Here is a 14,962-nt window from a genome sequence, read left to right as displayed (position 1 = left end):
AGCCAGAGCATTTTTTCCCAAACTGCTGCTCAGGCATCATCAGAGGGCAACTTAAAGCACTCTAAGGAAAAGTGGTATTTGTCCTCTTCTACATATATAAGCTCAGACAACCACAACTATCTAATACCACTCGCTGTGTCTCAATTCACAGCAGTCCACACTTATCCCCTTTGGACATTGTGTACAATTGTACACATTAAGTTCCACAGCGTGAAGTTCCATAGCATTTTTCCTTGTGTCCGAAGGGGATATAGTTGTTATTTTGAGTACATACAGCTCTAGAGAAAATTAAGAGACCACTTCAGTTGTTTCTTAAATGAGCATCTCTATGTATGGCAGCCATTTCATTCCATTGTCTGTGTTGTAATTCCAACATAAGCACACCTCATTTTACTTAATGAGGTACTGATTTGGTGATCACCTCGTTAAATCTTATTTAACGAGGAAAAGCATAAAAACCACTGCTGTGGTCATCACTATCCTCTTGCAATAGGACCAGTTTGGATGGCAAAAACAGTGCTAGTAGTACCTTTAAATTTAATTGGAATACAAAAAAATCTATTCATCAGGCCAAAAGAGTTTAAAAAAATTTGAGTGAGGAAAAAGAAGGGATCAGTTCTGGCTTTACTGGCAGAGCGATACAGTGAGGGTCAGGTTGCTTCCATCCTCAAAATTTCATAGATGGCAGTTCATAAGAACAAGATCAAGCAGCAGATATTGGTGACAAAGTTACAGACTGGCAGAGGGTGAAAACGACTCTCCACTGACCGGGATGATCAACTCCTTTGAATGTCACTCAACAACCATAGGATGACATGAAGTGACCTACACAAAGAATGGCAAATGGCAGCTGGGGTTAAGTGCACAGCAAGGACGGTTCAAAACGGGGCTCTGGGTGGGGCTGAGGTCATGCAAACCTAGAAAAAAGCCTTTCGTCAATGAGAAGTAAAGAAGAGCCAGGTTGAAGTTTGCTAAAGGATTGGACCATAGGGGACTGGAGTAAGGTAATCTTCGGAGTCCAATTTTCAGCATTTCCCCAATCACCTGGTCATCTAATGGTTAGACAGAGACATGAAGAGGCCTACAAGCCCCACAGTGTCTTGCATCCATTGTGAAATTTGACGGATGATTGGTGATCTGGGGGTGCTTCAGCAAGGCTGGAATGGGGCAGGTTGTTGTTTGTGAAGGACACAAGAATCAAGCCATGTACAAGGTTATCATGGAAGAAAACTTGCTTCCTTCTGCTGTGATAATATTCCTTAACTCTGAGGATTTTCCAGCAGGACAATGCTTCATGCTACATGGCCAGGTCAATCAAGGTGTGGATGGGGGACCACAAGATTGAGACCCAGTCATGGCCAGCCCAATCTCCAGACCTGAACCCCATTGACAACCTCTGGAATGTGATCAAGATGAACGGTTACAAGCCATCACACAAAGCTGAGCTGATTGAATTTTTGCACCAAGATGCATGAAAGCTGTAATTAAATGTCAGGGTTATTCCACCAAAAATTGATTTCTGAACTCATCCTATGTTCAAGCATTAGTATTGTGTTTAAAATTGAATATGATCTTGATTTCTATGCATTATTCAAGGTCTGAAAACACTTCTTCATCTTTTTTGTTATTTTGACCAGTTGTCATTTTCTGCAATTCAATGCTCCAAGTGACAATATTTTTATGTAGAATTTGGGGGAAATACTGTCGGGGGTTGATGGAATAAAACAAAAATGTTCATGTTCCTCAGACACACACCTATGAATAGTAAAACCAGATAAACTGATAATTTTGCAGTGGTCTCTTTAGTTTTATTTATTGATTTATTTATTTTCTTCCCAGAGGTGTAAGTGTGTTTACGTTGATAATTATGGCAACATGCAGCGAGTACCTGGATGGTGTACTCCTAAGTCAAAAAAATTGAGTGTGAAACCTTCGGTACTTCTCACCCTCAGTGGTCGCCGTCTTAGCTATGTAGCAGAAGTGGAGGGAAAGCCAAGCTATTTTCAGCCAGGGCACGTAATTTCCGATGCCAATGATGACGACATTCGTCGCGTGAAATAGGGAGCGCACACAAGCGAGGAAAATTTTAAAAACCATTTATTTTTAAGAGGTAAGGGAGGGGGGGAATAGGTAATTGCAATATTTGACTGCAATTATCACAATCATTATTTGGTAAGTGCACAACTTGCTGTGTTTGATTTGAGAAAACACCTATCCTGTCAAAATGCACACACTATGTAATTAAGTACTAATGGCCCTTTTCCCACTACCCTTTTTCAGCTCGCTTCAGCTCACTTCAGCCCGACACGGCTCGCGTTTCGACTACCTTAGAGCAGCACGACTCGGCTCACTTCAGCCCTGCTTAGCACCCAAAACTCGCACGGTTTTGGAGTGGGGCTGAAGCGAGCCAAACCGAGCTGAGTGAGGCTAGGGGCGTGAGGAGACACTCCCCTGTGCACTGATTGGTGAGGAGGAGTGTCTTCACACGCCCACACACGCCCCGCGAGCACGCTGGGATCTGTAAACATCGTAAACCCGGAAGAAGAAGAATTATGAATTACGAGAATTTCTGAAGCCTTATGCGCCTCGCCTCATCTATATGCTCTTGCCAGTATCTGTTGGCGTTGTCGGTGACAACAAGCCACAGCACCAAGACCAGCAACACTAACGACTCCATGTTTATTGTTTACTATCCGGGTCGTGAGACTACCGCTTAAAAGCTCACTGATGTCACTGTTTGCGCCACCTAACGACATCACGTGACATCCACCCACTTTCACTAACTCCACCCAATGTGTCCACCCACTTCCAGCCAGCACGGTTCAGCGCGGTTGTAGTCGAAATGCAACTCCAACAGCCCCACTCAGCTCGACTCAGCACGGCACGGCTCAGCCCGACTCAGCCGCGTTTGTAGTGGAAAAGCGGCATTAGTGTGCACAATGTACTCCTCACACTCAAGGATGGCTGTGTGGCATTGCAGAGGTGCTTAACAGTTTTTACTTTGAAAGCATAAAGAAAAGCTCACATTTTCAGCAAGAGCTTTAAATATTTTGCAACGAAACTTGCCTGGTAATTTGCTTTGCCCTGTAAGAATTATTTGGAAGCTTTGCCACTTGCTTGAGGGTTGTCTCTTGAGTAGGACCAGCAGAAGACGGTTTGTTTTTCCTCCAACTCCAGGACAAAACGTGCAATGTGATTTTTGTATGTTTTGGCGTATTCCTGAAATACTTTATCTTGCTGTGACAGTTTAGAGCTACATTACAGGTATTTAGAACGTGCTCCTATCCAGAGTGCTATACAATGAGCACACGTGCATTCAGGGCCTGGAGAGCAGTTGAGGCTTGGGTGCCATGCTCAAGGACACCTCAGCTGTGGATTTTCCTGCTAGTCCAGGGAATTGAACCAGCAACCCTTTGGGCCCAAGGCTGCTTCTCTAACCTTTAGGTCATGGCTGCCCCATAGCTAGTGTGTAATGTATTCATAACACACATGCTAGCCTATGCTTTTACATTTCACCACTCAGTTGGTCTGCATTTGTGGCCAGAAACACATTTTGTTTTTTTGTTTTTTTTTTTCCTTTTTCCATTTACGTCTTGCTTCATGTTTGTATTTGAACTGTGAAAATATCTGTGCATCAATAGAGAATCATTTCACAAAAAAAGACTCAAGATGTACCTTAGCATAATTTGTTTTTTCTCACCCCTAGGTGTATTTGCGTTTCTCACCTCTGCATGTTGTTTTGAAGTGCTTCAGTTATGAATGTGTTGTGTAAAGGCATGACCCCAGAAGTGTGACTCATTTAACTCCTGAATTTGTATGCAAAATGGGTTTAGTGAGTAAAGCATTTATTAAGCCACATGCTGCATTTTTCCTCAGGCCTCCAAGAAGTGGGGGCCGAGTATGCCTAATTGAAGTGTCCAGCCATCTTGGATGTGAGAGAGCTCAGTGGCGAACAGAAAACCGAAACTGCGTCATTGATTTATATTTGTGAGGATATAGTCAGATTTTTATCCTCTTCTTGAAAAACAAAAGGTTGGTGGCTTGTGGTTAAACTGCAGCACACTCTACACCATTCAGACAGTTCCTCTCGAATCCCTATCAACAGAGTGCAGAAAGGCTTCTTTAGCCCAGAAAGCTACTTGTTTCCTCCTTATAGCTACTCCTGCCTCAGCATTGGTATACTTTGTGGCTTGATGCCTTAGCCAGCATGGCTGCTGCGATGTTTGTGGTGAGGGGGTTTGAAAGTGAAAAACGATTGAAATATGGCATATGGCTTCTTTTTTTTTTTTAAACCGGGGGGAAAGTGGATAACGCAACGCTGTTTGTTACAGTCATTTAAAAACTCAACCCAACAGTTAGATCAATTAGTCATTTGGAAGTGTTCAAGAGAAGCAAAAGCTCTATCTGAAACAAAAGACAGCTGCCTCGATGGCTTTCCATCTCATGTCAGAAAGCTGTCTTATGAGGCAGCGCTGCAGTAACTCTGCAAGCTTGAGACAGGCTTCAAATGCAGCCATAAGTTACCACTTGGCCACATTGATGGGGATAGTGAGCATTTGCATCAAGTTCTTGGACAAAATGGAAAATAGGGTACATGTTGTGGCTACACCAGGTATTTCTTGCATTCTTGCTGCAGTTTTAGTTGCACTGGATTATAGGATATATAGGACGCTGAAGGATTCATGTCTGCTGCCTGCAAAAAATCCGCTAGAGGAAGGAACTCAGTAGGTTGTGTTCAATTTGATGCCTTCCTGTCTCTGAATACTGCCTGACATTTTGAACACGCGCGGTATCTCATTCGAATTTACTTGACGACTTAAAAACGGCAGCAATATAAAAATAATGTTGGCCTGTTTTGCGCTGCACCAATGTTATTGCTGTATTCTAATGCCTTGGTTATGATAGTCTTCACTGGAGATCACAGGGGAAAAGTTTGGTTTTTTGGGGGTTGTGATCAGTAAATCTGTTTTGAGGTGCAGGCAGTATGTGACAAATATTTAATACACCTTTACAAAGGTTCTCGTAGGTAATTAAATGCAGTGCAGGAAACAGGGCTGTCTAGTATACGAGCAGTGCAAAGCGCATTCTGATGGTTGCTATTTAAATCACGTATTTGCTAAAGAGTTTCCTATCAATCATATTTGCACCAAGTGAAACTATACACCCTCAACACAACCTCCCAACACCACTTGGGTTGTCACACATCAAGTGTTTTGCTGCTGGTTTCCGGCCTATTCATATCTCCTCTCTCTCTCTCTCTCTCTCTCTCTCTCTCTCTCTCTCTCTCTCTCTCTCTGTGTGTGTTTTCTTTTTGCCTGTTACTTACAATCCACTCAAATACAAAGTTCTTATCTACAAAAGATGCTTGTTTCGTGAAAATGTAATTACATGTTATTATCTAATGAGTGTGTGAGGTCACACAAGGTGTTGTGGTTGCTTTGAAATACCCATAAATACCTTTCTTCCCACATGTCTGTCTTGGTGAGGCAGTGTGTTTCAGGTAAGAGTGCGTGTGTGTGTGTGTGTGTATTTTAAGCATCTTTGAATTACACCTCTCAGAAAATCCAAACCCACATTTCCGTCAGTTACCTCATCACTTTATTTTTTGTTTGTTTGTTTCCAGATTCACATGCATTTCATTTTCACTATATATCATATATATTTTAAAAGCCCCCTGTCTTTTTATATGACTTGTAAATTTCCTGCAAAGATGACACTTTTTTTTTTTTTTACACTAAAAAATTTGCCAGAAAATCTCTAAACCTGCTTCTCGTCATGCTGACGTAGTGAAATTGCATCAGAAGTTATTTGTTCTTGTACCTAGAAAGTCCCCCCTGAATAATAGGTAAGAATTTAAGGATGTTTGTTCATTGCTGCAAGAAAACCATGACTTCTTCAAGACAGTGTGAAAAGCATCACTGTGACTAAATTGAGTCAGCTTGTTAACACACTGATGTCTAAGGAAACACTTGCGCAGTGTTCCTCAAATAAACACAAGCAGTGTTTTTCCAGGTGTGTAGGTGTAGTCCCCCCATTTTTATATCCTGTGTATCCAGTAACAAGACATTTTTACCTTGCATTTGGTTCTAAATTTAATAATTTAAGTTCAAAAAGTAAATCGACACCAATTAAACAAATGAGGTATAAATATAACATCGGTCCATTTATTTATTAAGGAAAATGATCTGATATTATATCAGTGAGTGGCAAAAATACGGGAGCCTTTGTTTTCAGTATCTGTTGTGACTCCCTTGTTCAACAATAACTGCAACTAAACGTTTATGGTAATTGTTGATCAGTCCTGCACATCAGTTTGGAGGAATTTTAGCCCATTGCTCTGTACAGAACAGAATGTTGGTGGATTTCCTCACGTGAACTGTTTTCACAACATTTCTATTGGATTAAGGTCAGGACTTTCACTTGGCCATTCCAAAACATTAATTTTATTACTTTTAACCATTCTTTAATAGGACGACTTGTATGCTAAGGGTCATTGTCCTGCTGCATAAGGGCCCGGTCCGACAACACCGAGAACTATATACCATCCATCCATTATCTGTAACCACTTATCCTGTGCAGGGGTTGCAGGCAAGCTGGAGCCTATCCCAGCTGACTACGGGCGAAAGGCGGGGTACACCCTGGACAAGTCGCCAGGTTATCGCAGGGCTGACACATAGACACAGACAACCATTCACACTCACATTCACACCTACGGTCAATTTAGAGCCACCAATTAACCTAACCTGCATGTGTTTGGACTGTGGGGGAAACCGGAGCACCCGGAGGAAACCCACACAGACACGGGGAGAAACTCCACACAGAAAGAAAGACCCTTGTTGGCCGCTGGGCTCGAGCCTTCTTGTTGTGAGGCAACAGTGCTAACCACTACACCACCGTGCCACAACTATATACCTATAACTACAACTATGACTGTACCGCTGCCTGAATTTAGTTCCAGTCTGGAGCAGTTACACCACAACTATAATCCCGACTATAATCTTGGTTGGCCTTGCCACTTGGGTAAATAAATGCATGCAATTTAGGAAAAGTCATAGAAGTTTTTTCCAAGTAGTAGCATGTTATTCCGGGTCATACTGCACAGCTTAGACTAGAAAACAACCCATGCACACACACTGGTAGTTGATAAAATACAGATAGGTCACGGACTACGGAAATATAATAAAAAAGGATAAAAATACAGCGTGGATACGGATTTTAATACGGCTGCATCACGGATGCTAGTAATTTACAGATTGGTCACAGACGTTTCAGTATATTACAGATTGGTTAGCGATTTCATGATGCATCACAGATAAATTAAGACGTGTAAAGGCCCGGTCACACTGCCCGAACTTTGCTGGAGCGTTCCTGGAGCGGTGAAAAAAATTCATCACCGCTCGTAACCGTTCACCACCGTTTAACAAAAGTTGGCCCCCGTTAAAGCAACGCCGTATACGCTCGGCCACCGCTGATGTTTCTCGAGGGGCCCTCCTACCACTCCGAAAGTTTTGAGCTGCACAAAATATTGCGAGCGGTGAGGCAGGGGCAATTTTCCGCCCCGGCAAAGTTCACCCCCGCTCCACCAACGCCCAGTCAAAGTTTGGCACCGCTAGACGCAAGTTCGTGGACGCTTGGGTCCGCTAGGCCAACGCAGAAATCTTGAACGCTGGACCACCGCTGCTTCGCCAGCATTGCCTGGGCGGCGATTAAACGTTGCACAAACTTCGGTGGAGCGGTTGTAAGCGTTTTACGAGCAGACACGGGGTTGCTGGAACGGTGTCGGGCGTTGAAGCAGCTATCCATGGCGGCGATGAACTTTGGTTTGGCGTTGGTATAGAGGTGTCGGAGCGGGACCAGAATTTGGCTATAAATACGGGGAGAAATGGACCAGGAGCTCATTTGGAATCGAGCTGCCGTTGAGTTCAGACCTCATCTATATCGAATTTGCTCAAAGTTACAGTAAAACTGTATCACCATGGATGCTGAGAGACTTGCTATAATTGGTGCACTAGTCCAGCAGCAGAATCAGAACCTCCTCAGATTGCAACAAGCTGTTGACAGAAGGAGAAGAGAGAGAAGAAGGAGAGACAGAGTTGTGTGGGTCAGACAGTGGATATTGAGAAGGCCTGAACATGGACTGTATGACAAGCTGATGGTGGAGCTTCTATCAAAAATCTATCAGAACTTGTATCAAAATGATCCGTTCAGCTCCGTAGTCACAAGCGGTATGCCGCTAAACCAACTTTATACCCCCGCCGAGCCAAAGCCCGCATGCGCAGAACGCCGCTATACCAACGCTCGCGTCACCGCTAAACCAACGCTCGCTACCGCTCACTACCACTAAACCAACGCTAAAGCAACGCCGGCTTCAGCGGTGCACCGCTAAGCCGACGCCCGTGTTTTTGATTTTTTTCCCATTTTGTGTGCGGTGACGAGCGTTGTCAAAATTCGGCCCCCCCCCCCCCCCCCCCCACCGTTCAAGGAACGCTCCAGCAAAGTTCGGGCGGTGTGACCGGGCTATAAAACAAATGTTTGGACTGCTGATGTTCATAATATAAATGCAGGCAAGATATTTAATGTTTACTTTTACTATTGATATTTCATGGAAAATATCACATAACCATGAATAAAAGCTCCATACTTTTGTATTATATTTTTTTTATTTTCCGTGAATCTGTATTCTGTGACCTCATGATGCAACAAGGATGCACAAAGATGCCCGGGGAAAAATAGTGCATGCTTAGACAATGTCACATGTAAAGAATTACCTGATCGGTCAGATGTTTAATCGGATCAGGTCCAGGCCTGGAAAATCACTCCAAAAGCCATCTCACTGATATGGATAAACCCAGGCCTGGGCTATAGGTATTGTCATCAGTCTGGTGTGACCACCAACCACATAAACTGCAGGGAACCGATTTATTTATAGTTGTACTTATTGATATTGTGGGATGAGGCTCTAACCCACTTTCTCTTGAGATTCAGTTCACAGACCGATATCCTGACATTTTCCTTTAGAATTTGCTGGAATAATTCAGAATTCATTGTTCCATCAACGATGGCAAGTCATCCTGGCCCAGATGCAGTAAAACGGGCTCAAATCATGATACTACCACCACCATGTTTCACAGATGGGAAAAGGGTCTTATGTCGGAATGCAGTCCCCCCCCCAGCAGCAGTCTTCTCATTTAACTTATCCTGTCCAGGGGTTGGGGGCAAGCTGGAGCCTATCCCAGCTGACTATGGGCGAGAGGCGGGGTACACCCTGGACAAGTCACCAGATCATCACAGGGCTGATACACAGAGACAACCATTCACACCTACGATCAATTTAGAGCCACCAATTAGCTTAACCCACATGTCTTTGAACTGTGGAGGAAACCAGAACACCCGGAGGAAACCCACTCAGACACGGGGAGAACATGCAAACTCCACACAAAAACCCCTGTCAGCCACTGGACTTGAACCCAGAACCTTCTTGCTGTGAGGCAACAGTGCTAACCACTACACCACCGTGCCACCCATATTGGATCATTTTCCTTAAGTAAATTACCAAGTATAATAATTTTGTCTTGTTTATTTCAATGGGTTCTCTTTATCTGCTTTTAGGACTTGTGTGAAAATCTGATTGTGTTCGGTCACATACACAGATCAGCCATAATATTATGACCACTGACAGATGACGGGACATTTGATTATCTCGTTCCAATAACACCTGTCAAGGGGTGGAATATATTGGGCAGCAAGAGAACAATCAGCTCTTAAAGTTGATGTGCTGGAAGCAGGAAAAATGGGCAAGTGTAAGGATCTGAGTGACTTTGACAAGGACCAAATTGTGATGGCTAGATGACTGGGTCTAAGCATCTCCAAAATGGCACATCTTCTGGGGTGTTCCTGGTATGCAGGGGTTAGTACTGAACAAAGGTGGTCCAAGGAAGGACAACTAGTGAACCGGTGACAGGGTCATGGGTGTCGAAGGCTCACTGATTCGAATGGGGCACGAAGGCTAGCCCATATGGTCCAATCCCACAGAAGAGCTATGGACCCTTTTCAGTCACGTGACCTTCGTAAACGCAACCGCCATTTTGGACATGTAGTGGACTTCGGCTCAAATCGGTTTGAATGCGAGGAAGGCGACAAACATAAAAGAAAAAGGAGCGAGATGCAGAAAACTGTATTTACTAGTTTACTGTAATTATGATCTGGCAGTTATTTACACCGGATCCAGTGTAAATAGCTGCTGGAGCCAACGTCCGGCCAGGCCGTGAGCGAGCGCGCGCCGGCTCCGCGGCCGCCGGCCCCGGCCGGGCCACGAGCGAGCGCGCTCCGGAACCTCGGACGTTGGCTCCGGCGGCTATTTACACTGGATCCGGTGTAAATAGCTGCCAGATCATAATTACAGTAAACTAGAATGGAATGTTAACAGCAATGTAATGCCTTTTCTGGCTAATTTTATTCGTCTTACCTCCAACAAAGTGGTCACTACACAAGCGTTGGTATGCCGCTATCCATCTTCTCCGTCGGTCAGCATCTACCGGGATCCGATAAAATGATAACCCTTGCCTTGTTTGTTGATGGTTACTACATCCAGGTGCACAACAACATAGTGGCATGATGGAAGTCTTGCTGAAAATAAACACTTTCTTTGCTGCCGTTCCTCAATGCTGGCTGTGGTAAACTACTGGTAGTACATGTCCAAAATGGCGGCCGCGTTTGTCGTGACGTCACGTGAAAAGGGTCCATAGTAGCGCAAACTGCTGAAAAAGTTAATGCGGACACCTTTGTTTTAGCCAGCATAACTTTTTTTTCAGCAGTTTGTACTACAGTATAGTACTAGTATAGTATTCTCCTTTAATTGACTTGAATCATTAAATCTGTACAAGTCATTGAGACTTTTTAAAGCAGTGAATAAAACACTTTGAGGCATGCTGCTGTTGTAGAAAAATAATCCTGTCACAAGATTATAGAAGTTGATTTATTTTCCAATGGACATTTTATTCCTCTTGTACCACAGTAATTTATAGAATTTAATTATTGAATTATTTATTAAAATATGACCCATCAAACTTTGTCATTTCTAGCTAAATTCACTGTTGTGGAGAATTCATGAAACATGTTGGTTTGTTTCGTATTAGCGTGTCTTTTTCTGTCTTGAAGTTGAAAAGAAAAGAAAGAAAAAGATAGTGCTTTACCTTTGACTGTTATGAAACTTTGACACTGGAGACTCCTTCCAAAAGTCAACATTTCGTCACAGAAAACATCACCATATCAGTGATTTATGTGCAGGTTTTTTTTTTTTAAATAATAAATGTTGCAGGCGGCACGGTGGTGTAGTGGTTAGCGCTGTTGCCTCACAGCAAGAAGGTCCGGGTTCGAGCCCCGTGGCTGGCGAGAGCCTTTCTGTGCGGAGTTTGCATGTTCTCCCCGTGTCCGCGTGAGTTTCCTCCGGGTGCTCCGGTTTCCCCCACAGTCCAAAGACATGCAGGTTAGGTTAACTGGTGACTCTAAATTGACCGTAGGTGTGAATGTGAGTGTGAATGGTTGTCTGTGTCTATGTGTCAGCCCTGTGATGACCTGGCGACTTGTCCAGGGTGTACCCCGCCTTTCGCCCATAGTCAGCTGGGATAGGCTCCAGCTTGCCTGCGACCCTGTAGAACAGGATAAAGCGGCTAGAGATAATGAGATGAGATAAAATGTTGCACATCCCCCCGACTATATACTGTTTCTATAGAAATGATGTTTTAATATAAATCTTGTGGCCAGAAGTACTGTGAGTGATGCTGTTAGAAATAATCAACACGTTCTGACTAATCGGAGTTGATGGCTGTGTCTGAAAACGTTTGTTCTTGCTGAAAATGCGGATGTGTAGTGAAAGTGTGCTTTTACTGCCTGCGCCTTCTCGCTGTGGGGTGCAGTATGATGCTGGATGTCGGTCTCCACCCCATACTATATGGATTATACAAAGTGTATCGTCTGATAGGGAAAGTAAATTTAGTTGTGCATATTCTATTCCATGAAGGAGAGAAACGAAACACGACGGAAGCTGAAAGTCTCTTGTGATGAGGGTTTATGGGTAAGCGTCAGAGCCACCCACCTCCATCACTATGCTTAATCTAGATTAGATTAGATTCACTTTATTCATCCCACATCGGGGAAATTCACGTGTTACAGTTGCAAGAAAATGTCAAACAGATAACAAATAAAACTGAAATAAAAATTAGACAAACGAAGGATTAAATACAGAGGGCTATTTGCATTATCTACCGTGAAAAAGTATAGAAAAAAATTGCCTTATTGAGAGGCTCGGAAAAATTGCACATTACAGGTAGACTGTGTGTGTGTGCGTGTGTGTGTATAAAGTATGTATAAAAATAGTTTAGGGCCTATATTATTGCACATAATTGCATCGATGAGAGATGGCAGAGGTAGTAGTGGTGAAGTAGTGCAAATTAAACGACAAACAGGTTATTGGTGCTACGTTACAAGTTGTGGATGTTATACAGTCTGACAGCAGCAGGTATGAATGACCTGTGGCATCTCTCCTTCTTACACTGTGGGTGTAGCAGTCTACTACTAAAAGAGCTGCTTAAAGGAACAGTCCACCGTACTTCCATAATGAAATATCTGAATTGAGACGAGCTGCTCCGTACCTCTCCGAGCTTTGCGCGACCTCCCAGTCAGTCAGATGCGCTGTCACTCCTGTTAGCAATGTAGCTAGGCTCAGTATGGCCAATGGTATTTTTTGGGGCTGTAGTTAGATGCGACCAAACTCTTCCGCGTTTTTCCTGTTTACATAGGTTTATATGACCAGTGACATGAAACAAGTTCATTTACACAAATTGAAACGTGGCGATTTTCTATGCTATGGAAAGTCCGCACTATAATGACAGGCGTACTAACACCTTCTGCGCGCTTCGGCAGCGCATTGATATCTGAGCTCCGTATCAATGCGCTGCCGAAGCGCGCAGAAGGTGTTAGTACACCTGTCATTATACTGCGCACTTTCCATAGCATAGAAAATCGCTACGTTTCAATTTGTGTAACTGAACTTGTTTCATATCACTGGTCATATAAACCTATGTAAACAGGAAAAACGCGGAAGAGTTTGGTCGCATCTAACTACAGCCCCAAAAAATACCATTGGCCATGCTGAGCCTAGCTACATTGCTAACAGGAGTGACAGCGCGTCTGACTGCGTCTGACTGACTGGGAGGTCGCGCCAAGCTCGGAGAGGTACGGAGCAGCTCGTCTCAATTCAGATAAGAGCATATTTCATAATGGAAGTACGGTGGACTGTTCCTTTAAAGCCCCCACAGCCTCATGTAGGGGGTGAGAGGGGTTATCCATGATAGAGGTCAGCTTGGCTAACATCCTCCTCTCACCCACCTCCTCAATGGAGTCCAGAGGACAGTCCAAGACTGAGCCAGCCCTTCTGACCAGTTTACCACTTCTACCTTACACGTATGAATAATAGTGTCATCAAGCAGAGGTAGTGGTCATGTGGAAGACCAGGTTTCGATTCCCAGATGGGGAGACTTTGGTTTAGGGGGAAGTGGTAAAGGCTCAATGGTTAAGGCTTTGGGCTGCTGTTTGGAAGGTTGAGAGTTTAAATCCTAGCAACACCAGTTTGGCACTGTTGGGCCCTTGAGTAACGCCCTGAATCTCTTGATTGTCGTTATATCCCGTCTCAGTTGCATGGTGTTAACCAAATGAGTAAATGTGAAATATAAATGTGTCACACGCTACGTTCACACTGCAAGGCTTAATGCTCAATTCCGATTTTTTTGTGAAATCCGATTTTTTTGTGAGGTCGTTCACATTAACAAATATATGCGACTTGTATGTGATCCTCAGTATGAACGAAAAGCGACCTAAAAGTGTTCCGCATGCGCATTGCAGGATACGACGACGTCACACGCAGTGAGCATGGCCAGTGTTTACGGAAGTAAAACCGCCCGGTTGCGGTATGACCCATCCAATCTAGCTTGAATAGCTGCATCCCCCCAAATAGAAATCAGCTCCCTAACCTCTGCGTCCTTCCATTGAGAAGATTCAGAACCTTCACAGCCTGAAGCGTCCCTCGCATTGATGTCATGCGCAGGGGCGCAGATACGTTTTTTGAACTGGGAGGGACACAAAACTGGGGGGGACAAAGCTGCCAGCAAACCAACCCCAACCCCGATATGCCTGTCAAACTTGTTGTTAGTAACCATAGCAACCAAGCTCGAGCTCGCAACCTGTGCAGTCTGCGCAGCTCAACTAACCGAATATCAGTCTTTGTTTTATGTGAGTTGTTGCAACTATGTATACACTGCCGTGCACCTCAATAAACCGAATGGTAATTAGTCTTTTGATTTTTCCGTGAGGTTTGCCTTATACAAAGAAAGACAGCATAGACGTTTTTTCCTCCCTATAAGTGGGGGGGACCGAACGAGGTGAATTTAAATCTGGGTGGGACGAGTCCCCCCCTCTATCTGCGCCCGTGATTATGCGCCATGTTGTTGTAACTTTTTTTGAGAGACCCGCCGCCTACTTCAGCGCAGAATAGTGACGTTTGTGGCTTGTTGATGACGTGTAAGTCGGATGAATGCAACCTGGCGGTTCAGACTGAAGTCGCATATGAAAAGAGCGGATAGGGATCGGAATTAGGACCACATATCCAAACGGCCTGGGTCGGATCTGAAAAAATCGGATCTGTGTCGTTCATATTGTCAATAAAAGATCGGATACAGGTCACATATGGGCGAAAAGATCGGATTTGAGTCACTTCAGCCTGCAGTGTGAACGTAGCCGCTCATTCCCCTCCTTCAGTGAACAGTGGTTATGTACACAGCCCTGAAGTTATACAGCACATCACTTAGACCAACTAAAACAGAGGCTTTTTGGAGAAAGTTTTATGTTAGAAATTGTGTTTGGGATGACATGCATGCTCAATATATTTCCCACCTCAACACACTCGTGA

At 44.0% G+C, this 14,962-nt stretch overlaps 1 protein-coding gene across 6 annotated transcripts in view; it reads left to right on the top strand.

The window, feature by feature from the left end:
• Positions 1-14,962, top strand: part of evi5b (ecotropic viral integration site 5b) — a 183,098-nt gene that overhangs the window by 164,176 nt on the left and 3,960 nt on the right. The gene's annotated exons all lie outside the window — the stretch shown is intronic.

This window comes from Neoarius graeffei, chromosome 4 (genome assembly GCF_027579695.1).
Source record: "Neoarius graeffei isolate fNeoGra1 chromosome 4, fNeoGra1.pri, whole genome shotgun sequence".
Taxonomy (NCBI): Eukaryota; Metazoa; Chordata; class Actinopteri; order Siluriformes; family Ariidae; genus Neoarius; species Neoarius graeffei.
The sequence above is the reverse complement of the archived record's forward strand: the minus strand, read 5'-3'. Positions and strand labels throughout refer to the sequence as shown.